Source organism: Adiantum capillus-veneris, chromosome 27, assembly GCF_014529385.1.
Source record: "Adiantum capillus-veneris isolate H3 chromosome 27, ASM1452938v2, whole genome shotgun sequence".
Taxonomy (NCBI): Eukaryota; Viridiplantae; Streptophyta; class Polypodiopsida; order Polypodiales; family Pteridaceae; genus Adiantum; species Adiantum capillus-veneris.
The window spans coordinates 138,333,273-138,348,719 of NC_140957.1; the positions used below are offsets into that span (position 1 = coordinate 138,333,273).

General features: G+C 49.8%; 1 protein-coding gene across 1 annotated transcript in view; it reads right to left on the bottom strand.

Moving 5' to 3' along the window:
* Window positions 1-15,447, bottom strand: part of PNG1 (peptide-N-glycanase 1) — a 200,728-nt gene that overhangs the window by 52,020 nt on the left and 133,261 nt on the right. The window lies entirely within an intron of this gene.

A 15,447-nucleotide genomic window follows, 5' to 3' on the forward strand; every position in this document is an offset into this window, starting at 1 on the left:
CTAGGCACAATAATACCTCTGCCCACAATGGCTTGCTGCCAAGAGTCCGCAATAGTCATACATACCCCTCCCTAGATACCACCAGGTCCAAATGCAGGTGACCAAAATGTCTCATATCGACCACGCAAAAGTTGACCACATCGTCTAATGCGGCTCTCACAAAGATGATGCTCCTGCAGCATAAGAAGATCAATCTCTCCGCCCACAAGGCATCGCTGAAGCTCTTGCCGCAATCGATCCTATTGGCGTTGAAACTGGGGCCCACCTAAATTCTGCACGTTCCGTACAGCTTAACTGCAAAACGCGAAATGCAAAACGGGTGAAACATTTCACCTGCAAAGTGAAACGCTTGGAGAGAAACGCCTGTAAAAAAATCCCTTTCGATAATTTGGCCATTAAAATGTTGTTTATTTATTATGTATATGCTATTTTAAGGTTAGCATAGCATGTGTCTCTACTCATTGCAATGTGAACATCTATTTTGTCTATACATAACTCTATATATACATAAAATTGGCGTTTTGGTCATACGTTTCAGTGAGGCCTTAGCCTAGGGTGAAACGTTTCGGGTCTGAAACATTTCGTGGTTACACTGGTTCCATGAGACAATCCTCATGGACTACGAGAAAGAACCGATGCTACAACAACAGCTAACTGTGCGATCTTCGAGGTTGGCTTCGATGGGGAATAATCCTCATCCGAGCGTCCTCGAGATAGGCGTGACCGCAAAGACTAACTAGCCCAGGCGCAAGAAGAGCATGCCATACGTAGGGCAACCTCATTTGTCCAGGAGTCCTCATGTATGTATAGATAGCATGGTGAGCTCTGTGTATCAGCAAAGAATTGTATCACAATGTGTCTACATTCTGCCGTGTCTGGAGGTGTCACTGAGAACTTGGGCAACGGTCACAAAGTCTGTACCAAATCTGTAACCTAGGTCTCCCGTGTGGTAAGAGAACTCAAGGACTTGTGCCTGCAGCCAATCCATCACCGAGTCCAGAGTCCACTTAGACTGGTCACTGCCACATAAGGGAAAAGAGAAGCCAATCGCTGTGTCCAGGGCCTCTATCCCTCTAGTTTCAAGGAACAATACAGGAACTTTGAAACAAGCCGCCTCAAAGTCTGGTGAAGAGTCGCCGAGAAACCGTGTGAAGTCGTAGGCAAAGAAGTCCCACCTACGACGAATGTTGAAGCTCCTCAGTCCACGAGGAACTGCTGCAAATGGAGACGTCTGCACCAGAAGGGGGGTTCGCAAGAAAGGCTCTCCCTCTCTCACCAAGCGACTCGTGGAAAATACGCTGCCAAGAGATCTCCTAGTAGTCGAGGAAGGTCCTGCCCCATGGGCCGGCTGTGGGGTAGAAGCGAGAGCAGATGTGGAAGTAGGGGGGCTAGTGGGAGGGGATGGAGGGAAGAGGGGTAAGGGGGGGGAGCCGCGGAGAGGAAGGGGGTAGGTGAGGAAGAGGATGGAGGGAGGCGGGGGGGGGAGGGGGGGGTGGGGCGGAGGAGGATTCGGGGGAGGAGGGGCTGTCGATGGTGAGGCTGAGGTGGAGGGTGGAGCTGGGGCCTTGTCCTGCTGAAAAGGGTCGAAACGGTTCCCTGTGGGAATCCGTTGTTGCTGGCCTGGAGCCTGCTGGCGACCACCCGGAGGGCTAGGCTCCTATCGACGCCGACCACAGACCTGCTGCTAGCCCTCCTCTGACTAGGCCCCACGCTCGGAGGGTAAATCTGTCTGAGTACCTTGTGATTCTGTCTGCTGATGCTGGCCAACCTTAGGAGGTTGAGGCTGAGTCCGACGTGAAGGTTGGGGCCTCCTCCTTGGACAGGCCTTTGCAAGATGGCCCATCTATCGACAAATGAAGCACTGATTCAAGAGGCCCGAATACTCCACGCTATGGCGGAGCCAACCACCACTCACCTGAGATAGTAGAATGACCTTCGAGAGGGTGTGTCTGTCCCGAACCAAAACACGTACTATGGGTATGCCAGCTGCATTGGCAACTACAGAGGCTGGCATGCGAGGTGTCTCGAGGATGGTCCCAATCTCTGAGTCAATCGTGGACAAGAGCAGAAGGTACTCTCTCCTCAGGCCGAGGAAGCAGACTGAGATGGGAAGGTCTGCCTCCTCCACAAGAACATCGGTAGCTGGGTCGAAACCATGGCGCCACTGTCGAAAATGAGCTCGAACTGCTCGGATGGCCAAGGGGCTCATTGCGATGACCTTGGATGCCATCTCGGCGGTCTCAAACTCTATGTGGTGGTAGCCACATCTAAGAGGCTGAACGTCGAGGATCTTGCCTGCCCATCACTACTAAAAGGTGGTCCTGGAGGAGATCACACACCTCTTCTTTGCTAGGTCGGGTGCCGATGATCTTGCAGATGATGGAGGTCGCCTAGCGGTGCTCGACCTCTGCTGCAAGGCTCCCTTGCTCTGCCGGCGAAAGAGCAAGTTGGATGGTGGACTTTGGAGGGTCCGGTGAGGGGGCTTCTTGAGAGTCCCTCTACGGTGGAGCATGAGCCTCCATCTATGTTTGTTGCTGTGGAGGAACGAGATGCGATAGGAGATGTCCCTCTGCAAAAGCCCCGACAAGCAATGTCACGAATGTCACAAATCCAAAGCCGTCGGAGCGGGTCAAAAGACGCCTCCAGGGGGAAAGGTGGCAACGAATGAAACAAGGGGGGGGGGGGGGGGGAGGCGGGACAACAGTAACAGGCCCTTTTTACCTATTAAATATAATGCATTTAAAGAGTCACAAATCACGGCCCTCGAAACCATCTAATCAATAGCCTCTGTTTAGGAGACATAACCAACTGCTTCTATGACAAAGAAGGTGATATTGATACTTTGATTCGAGATGCTCAAAGAAAAGAGTAGCACAATAAATTTTCTACATACTTCTTACTTAGTAAGTGTTCTCTGGCCTTTGATAAGACGTAGAGATCAAGGCAAAGATTAATAGATAGAAAGAAAGGAGAAGGAACGCAAGACCGCATTGAGTCTATGAGACCAGAATGATGCATACAATAAAAATGAATCTCTCAAAAAAGGGAGATAGAAAAACACGCCTAAAGCTAAAAAGCTGGTCACTGCCTACTCTAACAAATATCTAGATGAATCCAAGATAAGCCCTTATTCACTTGATAGGAATGTGCAAGGTATAGACTCATGGTAGTCATCAACACGAAAAAATAACATCACCGCCTGTCTAAAAGTGGATCGATAACCCCAAATACAAGGTATCAAGCGGAAGAGCTCTCTCACAGTATCACTCTCAAAAGAATCTCTACATTATTGAGATGCTAGGAATCTTCCTCCTATGGCATTCAATAATAGCTCTAATAGGTATCTGACATGAGGGAGCCTGGCTCTCCCTCATCATACATGATGTCGTCATGACAATTGTCTTTGCACGTGCTCCCATCCATCATAATACTCCCTTTAAGGCTCATCATTGGTAAAGGCTTGTTCCTGAAATAATTGTAGTATCAAGAAGCCATAGTTTGGTACGTGGCCTAGAATTATATATATGCACATTGCCTCTCAAATGCACCGAGTGTTGCAGTGCAGCTTCGGTCTCTCACATTGTTATACAAATTTTAAAATCTTTTTTCCTTGTATGTGTTCTGCATATGCGCATACATGGGTGATGTCATGATGTGTGCGCTCTACTATAATTAATTTGAAAATTGCGCTTACTATGCACATGTACACGGAAGACAAGTCATTTGGCCCATGCTTGCTAGCAGACTTGTCTTGGCACTTCTCCTGAAGGAGGTGAGCTTATTTGCATGATTTTGCATGTATTTGGTCCTGGTGTCTCTATTTGCTTATACCCTTTCTGCCTAAGGGAATAGCCAATAAACACACATTTTTCAGCTTTTGGATCCAACTTAGTTCGTACCTCATTTGGCACATGTCAATGTTGGATCCTAAGTTGACGAGGATGATCTTTGTTGGACTCTTGCCAATCCCGAGTCCAAGAGGATGATCTTTGTTGGCTATTGTTAGGAGTCCAATGGATTCCAGATTCATGATCCTGATGCCAAGTCCACTACAGCTGTCACAAAATGATGACGTGGCAACCCTACCTGGAGACACACATAGTGACCCTGCATCAGAAATGCCACGTGGTAGTAGTATGGACCCCTGCAAAACGCGTTGGCAAGCAAATGTGGCAAGCTGTACGGAATCTTGCTTTTTGCGCTGGTTGATGGCGTGGCAGACTGTACGGATTTCCGCAACTTATGCTGATGCTTTTTGGTAGATTTTGAGGACTAGTTGCTTTTAAGACTTGTTGCTTTTGAGTTTATGGCTTTTGAGGCTCTGCTTTTGGCATCCCATGTAAGAATAAAATGGGCGCAACAGCCTCACTCTTGAAAGCATGCAGACGTAGAGCCTGAGAGCTGAGGACCCACGGGAGTTGTACTTATCAAGAAAGAAATATTGAAAGGGGCGCCAGTCATTGGGGCCAATCTCTTTGGGCACGGAATTACGTCAACTGCAGGTTGACACGTGTGAAAAGATTGATCAAGTACCCCACAAACCCGCAATTTGTGACAAACCTGAAGAATTATCCGATTGATGAGATTCCCTCGAGATGGCGTGAGGCCATTGAGTCTCCTCTCCAGGACGGTATGTAAAGCTGAAAGAACAGACGAGTGCAAAAAAGCGGAAGCCTTACTAGAAGGAAGAGCTCGAACAGAACTGTTGACCAGAAGATGAACCAAATACTGGAAAGGACACTAAAAGGGGATACCGATGTACTGACAATCTGGTTGTTTGTGACAGATAACCGGAAATAGGAGCGAGGAACTCGTATCTGTATGGATTGGGAAGCATGGAGCTGGAAATCCACTCTTTTGCAACGAGGTGAGCCATCTCCTTGCTTATCTTGCAGGTGAAATCGAGGATGACATGGTGAGAGCGGGAGCGACGGAAGCTCAAGAATGGATCCATCGATTCAAGATAAGAATGATGAATTTGAATAAACGGATGACGTATGATGAATGATTCTAGTGCATCAAGATTCCCATATGAATGAGATGACTGGATACTGTGGTGAGCGCATCAGGAGTTCCTGCGGGATGAGGTGGCTACACAGGGATCTAGGTGCATCAAGACTTATGGACGGATGAGATGACTAGATGATTGAAACACTGTGTTCAGTATGAACTAAGTGTGTGAATGAAGAACTTTGAAATAGGAATTTCCGAAGATGATTCTGATTTATGAGACTAATGTTCTTTGGAAGAATTTGCTAGATGTGTGCAGATAACAAGTGAAATCAATGATAATGGATGACGAATTTGGAGCAATGACTGCTCCAGAATTAACCTGACAACGATAAGTATCATGAATTTTGAATGGAACTAATGGAAGAACCTACTATTTGAAAGGCAAGTAACAGGATTAAGAATGAGACGATGATGATTTTGGAGCAACGACAACTCCCGAATAAACCTGATAATTGAATCACGACCGATTCAATGGAACTGTCGTGCGCGCATCCAGAGTTCCTGTGGGATGAGATGGCCACACAGCTGGAATTGAATGATTGGACCACTTTGTTTAGTATGAACTTAGTGATGGATTGGGATCCCTCAAAATGATTACTCACACAAAATAGTGCTTGAGTGGAAAATCTCTATAGACATGATCGCAATAATAATTAGTTAATTCGACATCAGTAAGGTCCGCGATGGATCTAGATGCGATTACTAAATACGTTGTTGGCAGTCATGGTCTGAGATTTGGAATGAATTTTTTTGTGATTGATTTGATCTGTCATGTGATGTCATGTGAAGTGATGTGACGTGACTGTCGTCTTAGTACAAGTGCTAGATTGTGTCATCTAGTGCATCGGTACTTAGAGTCAATGTCTACTGAACTGGTTTATGTATGGCTTATGTCTGATTTTGCAAGCGTAATCGAGGGCGAATACAATTATTTCAAGAGGGGGGTATATCACAAAATGATGACGTGGCAACCCTGCCTGGACACACACACACACACATAGAGTGACCCTTCGGCAGAAATGCCACATGGCAATAGTACGGACCCTAGCAAAATGCGCTCGCAGGCTGACGTGGCAAACTGTACGGAATCCCACTTTTTGTGATGGCCGATGACGTGGCAGCCTGTACAGATTTGTGCAACTTACATTGATGCTTTTTGGTAGATTTTGAGGACCAATTTCTTTCGGGACTCATTGCTTTTGAGTTTATGGCTTTTCGGGCTCTGCTTTTAGCATCACTTGTAAGAATAAAAAGGGCCCAAGGGCCTCACTCTTCAAAGCATCTAGACACAGAGCCTGAGAGCCGAGGACCCACGGGAGTTGTACTTTGATCAAGAAAGAAATACCGAACGGGGCGCAAGTCTTTGGGGCCAATCTCTCTAGGCACGGAATTACGTTGGGCCGTGTCGACCAAATTGAATTGTGATTTCAAACTTGTGAAGTATTTTAAGTGAATCTCTCTCTCGTGTCGCAACAAATTCTAGACTTGGGGTGCCCAAGTTTGTGACAACAGCTAGTTGTGATGTAGTATTTGACAAGACCTTCATTGCTACTTCCAAGGGGGGCATCTCCATGGACCATTCCTGTGCCATCTTCTCGTTTACCTCCTCCATCATCTCCACTTGCTACACCTATTTGTACAGCAGCTATTCCTACGCCAGCTTCACCTATCGAACATCCAATATACTCCCAGGATCATGTAACTTCAGGCGATGATTCCGATGATGCTGAGGACTCTATTGAGGGTACTTCAAAAGCACAATCAGGTTGTCTCTACTAGACAATATCCTCGTCAGGAGTTACAAAGTTACCACCCCCGCTAGAGCTTGGGCAACCTTGACGCTAAGAACGCCTCAAAGGCAAGAGGCCTATTTTTTTGGGGAATTAATTCATGAACTTTGCCCTTATCTTGCGGATTTAGTCTGCACACGTTGAGCCTTCTTTAGTGGAAAAAGCCCTTGAGAATGACTCTTGGACGAGTGCCATGCATTCATAGTCGGATGCAAGAGAGCTCGACGACACTTAAAAGTTGGTTGCTATCACAGACTGATGATGTGGCAGTAGAGACTGATGATGACGTGGCAATACCGACAACCCTCGAAAATTCACTGACATGTCGACGTAGACAACTATATAGATTTCTCCAATTTGCGTTGGCTGCTTTTGGGGGTAGTTTTTGGACCAGATGATTTTGGGGCATCCCTTGTAAAAATAAATAGAGCCCTTGGGGCCTCACTCTGAAGAGCATCTAGACGTAGAGTCTGAGAGCAAAGGTCCCGCGGGGTTGTAACTTGCTCGAGTATTAATATAAAAATAAATACCGAAAGAGACGCCAGATTTTGGGGCCAATACCTCTGGGCACGGTACTATGCCGGGCCGTGTGGACTCTATTCTAAAATGTGTGATAAAGCTGTGAAGTGTTTTAAGTGATTCTCTCTCGTGTGTCGTGTCCGATTTTCGACTTGAGACGTCCAAGTCTGTAACAATTGCCCAGCCTATGAAGGGGAAAGCCATTGGGACCAGATGGATCTTCAAGACAAAACAAAGTTGACGAGTCCATTGAGAGCACAAGGCGAGACTTGTGGCTAAGGTTGCACAATGCCTGGCATTCACTTCTTGCTCCTACTACCCGCACAACTACCATGCGGACAATGATCTCATTAGCAACCCATCTTTCGACAGTGGCGACATGGTTTTGACCCGACTTCGGATGTTCTAGTAGAGGAGGCAGACATCCCCATCTCAGTCTGCTTTCCGGGTTTACGGAGGGAGTACCTACCGCTTCTTTCCAGGATTGGCTCCGCCATCGGGACTGTCTTGGAGACACCTCATACGGCAGCATCAGTAGCTGCCAAGGCGGCTGGCATCCCCTCAGTTCGAGTTTTGGTCAGAGATACCCACACACTCCCGAAGGTCATCCTTCTGCCTCGGGTGAGTGGGGGTTGGTTTAGACAGAGTGTGGAGTACTTGGGCCTCCCGAACCAGTGCTTCATTTGCCGACAGATGGGCCACCTAGCGAAGGCCTATCCACGGAGGAGGCTGCGACCTGCACCACAGCTTCAGCCCCAGCCTGCCATGGCTGGGCCGCAGCCACAGTCACCGGCACAGCGCACAGATTCAAAGCCACCCTTCGAGCCTGGGGCTCCAACGGAGGAGAAGTGGCAGTAGGCCCGTGGCTGTCGACGCCAGGGGCCACAGCGACAGCCTGGCACTCAGAGTGGCCCCTAGGTGCCTACTCAGCAGCAATGGGTTCCCACGGGGAACCGCTTTGGTCCTCTTGAGCAGGAGGAGTCCCCTACAACAGCCTCCACCTCCGCTTCACCCTCGGCAGCCGCTTCCCCCTCAGAGTTCCCCTCCTCCTCCTCATCCCCCCCCCCCCCCGCCTGCTCCCGTCGCCTCTCCACCTCGCCCCTCTTCCTCTGTTGCCCCATCCCGCCTCTCTTCTCCTCCGCTCCCCCCAGCTCCTTCTCCCCCCCCCCCCCCCCCTGCTGCTCCAGTTCCACAGTCGACTCAGGAGACTGGTCCCTCTCCGGCGGCTAGGAGATCTCTTGGCAGCGCTTTTGCCACGAGTCGCCTAGCGAGAGAGGGTCAGCCCTTCTTACGGCCCCCTCTGCAGATTCAGACATCTTCCCTTGCAGCTATCCCTCGTGGTTTGACGAGCAATGACCTCCGACGACGCTAGGACTTCTTCGACTACGGGTTCCCTCGCTTTCTCGGCAATTCCGCAGCAGACCACGAGGCAGCTTGCTTCAGGGTCCATGCTTTGTTCCTCGCTGCTAGGGGGACAGAGGCCTTGGACTCAGCAATTGGTTTCTCCTTCCCCCTCTGTGGTAGGGCCGAGATAGAGTGGTCCCTCGACTCAGTGTTGGGATGGTTGCATACACAGGTTCTCTAGTTCTCTCATCACATGGGAGAACTTGGAGTTACAGATTTGCTGCAGATTTTGTGGCCATTGGCCAAGTTTGCGGTGACACCCCCAGACACAGCAGGATGTAGGCACATTGTGGTGTACTTCTTTGCGGATACGCAGTGTTTGCCTTGCTATGTATACATTCATGAGGACTCCTGGACAGAGGAGGTTGCTTTACGCACGGCTCACTCTGCTTGGGCTTGGGCTAGGCACTCACTGCAGTCTCGCCTATCTAGAGGATGCTCGAATGCGGATTACTCCCCATCCAAGCCAGTCTCAAAGATGCACATCTTGCTGTTGCGACAGCATCTGTTCTCTTTCGCTCACCATGAGGATCGTCTCATGGAACGTGCAGGGACTAGGTGGGCCCCAGTTTCAACGACAGCAGGGCCGATTGCGTCAGGAGCTTCAGCGTTTCCTTGTGGGAGGAGAGATTGATCTCCTTATGCTTCAGGAGCACCATCTGTGTGAGCCGCATTCGGCGATGTGGTCAGATTTTGCGTGGACGATATGATACCTTTTGGTCAGCTGCTTTTTGACCTAGAGGCATCCAGGGTGGGGTATGTATGACTATTGCGGATTCATTGCAGTAGGCCATTGTGGGCAGAGGGATTATTGTGCCGGGCAAGGCTCAGTGGATTACTATGCAGGTTCAGGGTGGCCTTGTGGGCTTCTTGAACATCTATGCGCCCAATGTGGCGTGTGCTCGTGCAGAGTTTTGGTCACAGATTGTTGAGTCTTTGCCGCAGGCCGACCATTGGTGTGTAGGAGGGGACTTCAACATGTTGGAGGACACTTCTGACAGGATTGGAGGCAGCCATGCTAGTGTGCATGGAGTCGGGTTAGCAGCTTGGGAGAGGTTATGTATGACTTTGAGGGTCTCAGATACATGGCAGCACTCTGGCTTTGTGAGGTCTCCATACAGTCTTGCCTTCTCTAGATCGGACCGCAGAGTGGGAGGAGTGAATCTATCGCGGATAGATCGCTTCTACACTAGTGACCACTTCAGTCACTTGGGGGGATCAGTGGGCATCCTGACAGGGACATCCTTCTCGGACCATGCACCAGTGATCCTCACAGTGGCAGACAGGCAGAGGAGTGGGAGCACGATGCTTCGCATCCCAGAGCGGGTCTTGTTGGACTCAGCACTCAGAGAGAGGGTAGAGGCTCTCTGGACAGAGGGCATGGACAGCCAGGTTCCACCTGCAGACAGAGTGGCTTTAGGCCTAGCTCAGCTGAGCCACTTTTTTCTTCAGGAGTCACTGGCTCGCCGGGCTGCAGCGAGAGAGGAGGAGCAGTTACAGTAGGCTCGACAGGAGCTTGCTAGCACAGAGGAGAGGCGTCATGAGTTTGCCTTCCACCAATAGGCATCTCAGTGGACTCAGGTGGGTGACAGAGTGACTGGGGCTTTTTTTGAGACAGTGGGACCTCGGCACTCGCATGCCAAGGTCAATCAGTTGAGGAGACCCGATGGGTCAATTGCTTGTGAGCCCGAGGATATACGTGCAGTTGCTACTGACTTTTACCGTGAGTTACTGTCAGCTGAGCCCTAGTCACAACGGTAGGATGCATGCAGGGAGCAGGTTTGGGCATAGATGCCTTGTCTTGTGACAGAGGAGATGCGCCAGAGGCTAGAGATGCCACTTTAGCTTGAGGAGCTGCACACGGCTCTTAGGGCCCTTCCTCGTGGTAGCTTTCCAGGTGAGGATGGGTTGACTCCCAGCTTTTTCTTGGAGTACTGGGACCTGCTTGGCCTAGATCTTTGTAGTGCCTTTCAGTACATTTTGCACACACGAGTGATGCCTGATAGCATGAGTGAGGGCCTGATCTTCCTCATTCCGAAGGAGGGTGGCTCCTTGGATGAGATTCGGCAGTGGCGCCCCATCACCATCCTCAACTCAGCCTACAAAATTCTTGCCAAGGCTCTGAGTTTGAGGATTCAGCCACTTTTGGAGAGCCTTATACATGGGACTCAGACAGGGTTTGTCAAGGAACGCAGTATCCTTGACAACATCTTCACTTTCTGGGAGGCTTCTGCCCTGGCCAGCTCCGTGGGGAGGACCTTGTGATTCTACTTCTCGATTTTGAGAAGGCATACGACAGAGTTGACTGGGACTTTCTAGAGGGCACTCTACGCAGGATGGGCTTCTCAGATGCTTGGATTAGAGGGGTGTCAGCTTTGTACAGACAGGCTCACAATCAGGTGCTTTTGGCAAAAGGTAGAGGTGAGCGCTTCATGCTCACACGCTCGGTCAGACAGGGTTGTCCTCTTGCCCCCTTTCTCTTTCTGTTCTATGCGGAGGCAATGAGCAGATTTTTGGTGTCATAGCAGGTTGGTCTGCGGGGCTTAGCACTCCCTATTCGGGGAGACGAGCTACTAGACGTTGAGTTTGCCGATGATTTAACCTTGTACTTAGAGGGCTAGGAGGCCAATCTACACAGATGTGAGCAGGCTTTGGAGACCTTCTGTTGTGCATCGGGCGCACTGATCAACTGGAGAAAGACAGTGGCTTTCTCGGTTGGTAGTGCTCCTGTGCCAGATTGGATGCCAGGAGAGGGTTTCAGGTGGATTCCCCTAGGGACTGCAGTTCGGCACTTGGGTTGTCAGGTTGGTTTGGACTTGTCCCCCGAGCAGCACATTGCTTCTCTTCTCCTGTCCATTAGGAGAAAGCTGTTACATTGGAGCTCAACACGACTTTCGCTGGCTGGTAGAGTAGTAGTTGCCAACCAGGTGTTGTTGGCGACTATGTGGTACATCACTTCTTGCTGGATCTTCTCGAGTTCTTGTATCAGCCACGTAGAGAGGCTGATCAAGAACTTCCTTTGGTCAGGTAGTGACACTCAGATTGCCCGAGCCAAGGTGGCTTGGTCGGTCATCACACTTTCTTGTTCTCAGGGAGGGCTTGGGATCATTGATCCAGCACAGCAGAGCAGAGCCCTTCTTGGGAAGTTTGTAGTCAGAGGACTTCTTCCAGGAGAGGAGCCCTGGAAGGAGTTCTTGCTGTAGAGGCTTCGTGCCAGGGTGCCTCAGTCAGGAGGCCCTTGGCAACCTTCGACCAGATGGATCTTTACAGATTGAGCAGTTTGAGCAGGAGACTGGAGGACCGCTTCGCTGTGAGTTTGCTTCGATCTTGGGAGCTCTTACGGCGTGGCCTGGAGCAGAGACAGCCGACATGCACGGAGGAGCGCCTACTACGGCAGCCCCTCGTCTGGAACCCCATGGTTAGCACTCAGAGAGGCCACTTGGTTGGTAGTCGGCCTCATGTTTCTTGGGGTCCCATGGCAAAACAGGTCGAGCGCGCTCTCTAGGTGACTGGCTAGAGTTCACAGGTTTGTCAGAGGAGGTGCAGGGTTTCCAGCTACTACAGGGCATGAGAGGGGTGCAGAGCATGTGTCAGGACATCACAGAGTCAGTTCCAGGTGAGTGGCTCACGCCTCTCGAGCCAGTAGCATCCCGGTGGATGGGAGCCTTCACACGACTGGAGGTTCTCATTTCAGTCAGGGCCTGCTCAAAGTCTGTCTCAGCCCTGTTCTTCGAGCTTCAGGGTGGGGGACGACTACAGCGAGTTGCAGGTAGCAGAGTGCTGTTTTCAGAGGATCCGAGAAGTGGGCATCTGTGGGAGGACCTGCGTCATAGACCCTGACCCAGCAGTTCTTGAGACAGGACACTGGAGGCTATGGGCTTGGGAGTGTTGTCCGCTGGCACGAGTACAGTGGGATCCTGGTGAGTGGCTATGGAGGGACCCCTTCTCTTCTGCAAACCACCTAGGAGTCCCTTTCATTCAGTACACTGTTCGACTGGGACGTCATATACTAGCAGCACAGAGAGAGGCCCTCCCCGCTGCAGCTCGTCATTGGCAGGAGGAGGGTCTCACAGTCGAGTTCTTGGCAGACTTTTGGGAGAGGTTGTGGGACTCCAGACAGCCGAGGCGAGTCACCTTGTTCCACTGGCTGGTCGCACATAGAGCCACAACAGTAGGGAGCTGGCTAGTGCATAGTGGTCTCTCGGCCACATGTGCAGCATGTGACCATTTGGTGGAGAGTCAGCGTCACTGTCTTTGGGACTGTCCCTCGGCCCAGCAGGTGTGGCTACGAGTTCCTCGGCTGATGCCTGCTCTCTCCACGGCTCGACAATACACTTGGGGGGCAGCGGCTTGGTCCACCCTCACGGGCCCGGCACTTCAGTTTGAGCTATCTTCCACCAGCAGGATAATAGTGATACAGGGGGGGCGTCCTACACTCCAACCTGCTACAGAGCTTACTCCACAAGAGTGGTGCAGTGAGAGAGAGGAGTGTTGGGAGCTCATCAGTGGCCCGACACTTTGGTTCATCTGGCGGGCCCGCTGTTTCCGCATCTTTGAGGCTCGCCCTGTGCCACCAGCAGAGACTGTTCGTGACTTTTGGCTAGAGCTGATCCATACTCTCAGAGGACAGCTTGAGGGACTACAAGGCAGCTCCGACCACATGCGGGAGCGCCGCGAGGCTTTTCTTCGACTCTGGCGCCCTGGGCCTTTCTACACCATAGTCCAAGGGGTGCTCAGATGGCACTACTGTCCACCTGTGTGGCTCTTCCCTCCTCCCATCTCTTGATTTAGCCTCATTGTATATATGTTGTTTTTTCATTGGGAGAGTCTCCCCATCATGCTTGTTGTAGCCCTCTCTTGCAGAGGTGGTTGTAGCCCTATGGGCAGTTTTCATTAACTAATAGAAGGATCTTTTTCTCGGAAAAAAAAAATGTTTTCTATTCTAGCTTTTTTTTGCTCAAACGTATGTCTTTTCCTAGTTGATCAAGTGTGTTTAGAGCTTTGTGGTGCTTGTTTATGTATGCTATGGCTAAACATTGATGAGTCATTGAGGAGGTGCATGACCCGCTTCATTTGTCCTTGTTAAAGTATCATATCTAAAATTGTTGACGTACTTTATTTTTAATTCTCAAAAATACGTCTAGTACGCGTATTGCACACTGCGTATTAAACATCCTGTCCCGTACCGTAGCTGCTATGAAGGAAGGAGAGAGAGAGAGAGAGAGAGAGAGAGAGAGAGAGAGAGAGAGAGAGAACACGGCATGTCGGATCATTGCCAAGACTACACCCTAAACCCTAAACCGGTGTTCGGTCGTTTGCACTCTCTGCAAAGATTCCTTGATTATAGTTTATAATATTTCAAATTACAATGCCACAAAGTGACAATTGATCAATGGTCATTGCCAAGACTACACCCTAAATCCTAAACCTTAAACCGGTGTTCGGTCGTTTGCACTCTCTGCAGAGACTCCTTGATTATGATTTATGCTCCATACTAAAGTCGGCTTTAAACTCTAGTAAAAGGGTTGAAAAAAACCTAGTCCCACCTAGAAAAATTCATAGGGACAATCAGGTTTGAGAAGGAACCTGACCGTGGGGTGGGTGTACCTATACGCACATACCATACGGATGGGACCAATACGTACGTTCGAGTCTACCTTGACTCACAAACACGTAGTCCTGTTACTCCACACAGGATAAGGAAGTGTTGGTAGGCGTCCATGCTTTGAAAAGTTGGCGTCATTCCTTTCTCGCACCCCCTTCGTGGTATGGAGAACTCACCATTCATCGAAATATCCCTGTGATCAGCCTGACCTTTGAGTCCGCTAGGCAAGGTGAACCAAACTCATGCAAGAGTTCAATTTTGAGATACACTACCATAAGCGCCCTACCAATGTAGTAGCCGACGCTCTTAGTAGGATCTCAAAGGTGAATGTTCTTTCCTGTACTTAAATCTCAATAAATTTCTATCTCTCTCTCAAACGGCGTTGCACACATATCCTCACTTTGGTGAGATTTGGTGACAAGTCCAAGAAGGATTTTGTAGCCCCGAGAGCAATGGTGGTCCCAAAGCCCATCGGTTGGCTACAAAGAGAAAGGTAGTGGAAAAGTATTCCATTCATGGTAAATTACATTTCAAGCAAGGCAAAGTGCGTGTGCCCATTGATGAGGATATCTGCAAGAAGCTTTTGTTGAGTATTATGATGGTCCCAATGCCGGACACCCTGGCATACACCGTACTTTGGCCCTACCAAATTCACTGATAATTTCTGGCAAATGGTTTTCCAAAAATAAAGACCCGTTTGTGCATGTTGTCCTCGGATCGTCTTGAAAATATGACCAAAACTTGGGTGGTCACTTACTTTGCCTCTTATTTTTGAAATGTAGGGTGTAATAAAGCATGTGCTAAGAAAGGTTACCAGCCAGCGCGGGCTGTTTGTCGCTGCCGTCGCACCCAATGCAAGAGTGCAAAGAACCTGTCGGACACGATCATCACGCCCCCATGAGCTCTAGCGGCTTTTTGCACGGTGCCGTGATGTATGTACGAGCGGGAAGGTCTGATACCAATGTTAGTCCCTCACCGGATCCATTTGCACACATGACATGACACAAGCCATACTCACACATAAACGAACGTAGAGAGCAGACATCAAGCTACAAGCCTCAAGGGCTGGTATCCAGTCCATCAAGCCCAGTATGTATGAATTTACAGAGACATGTA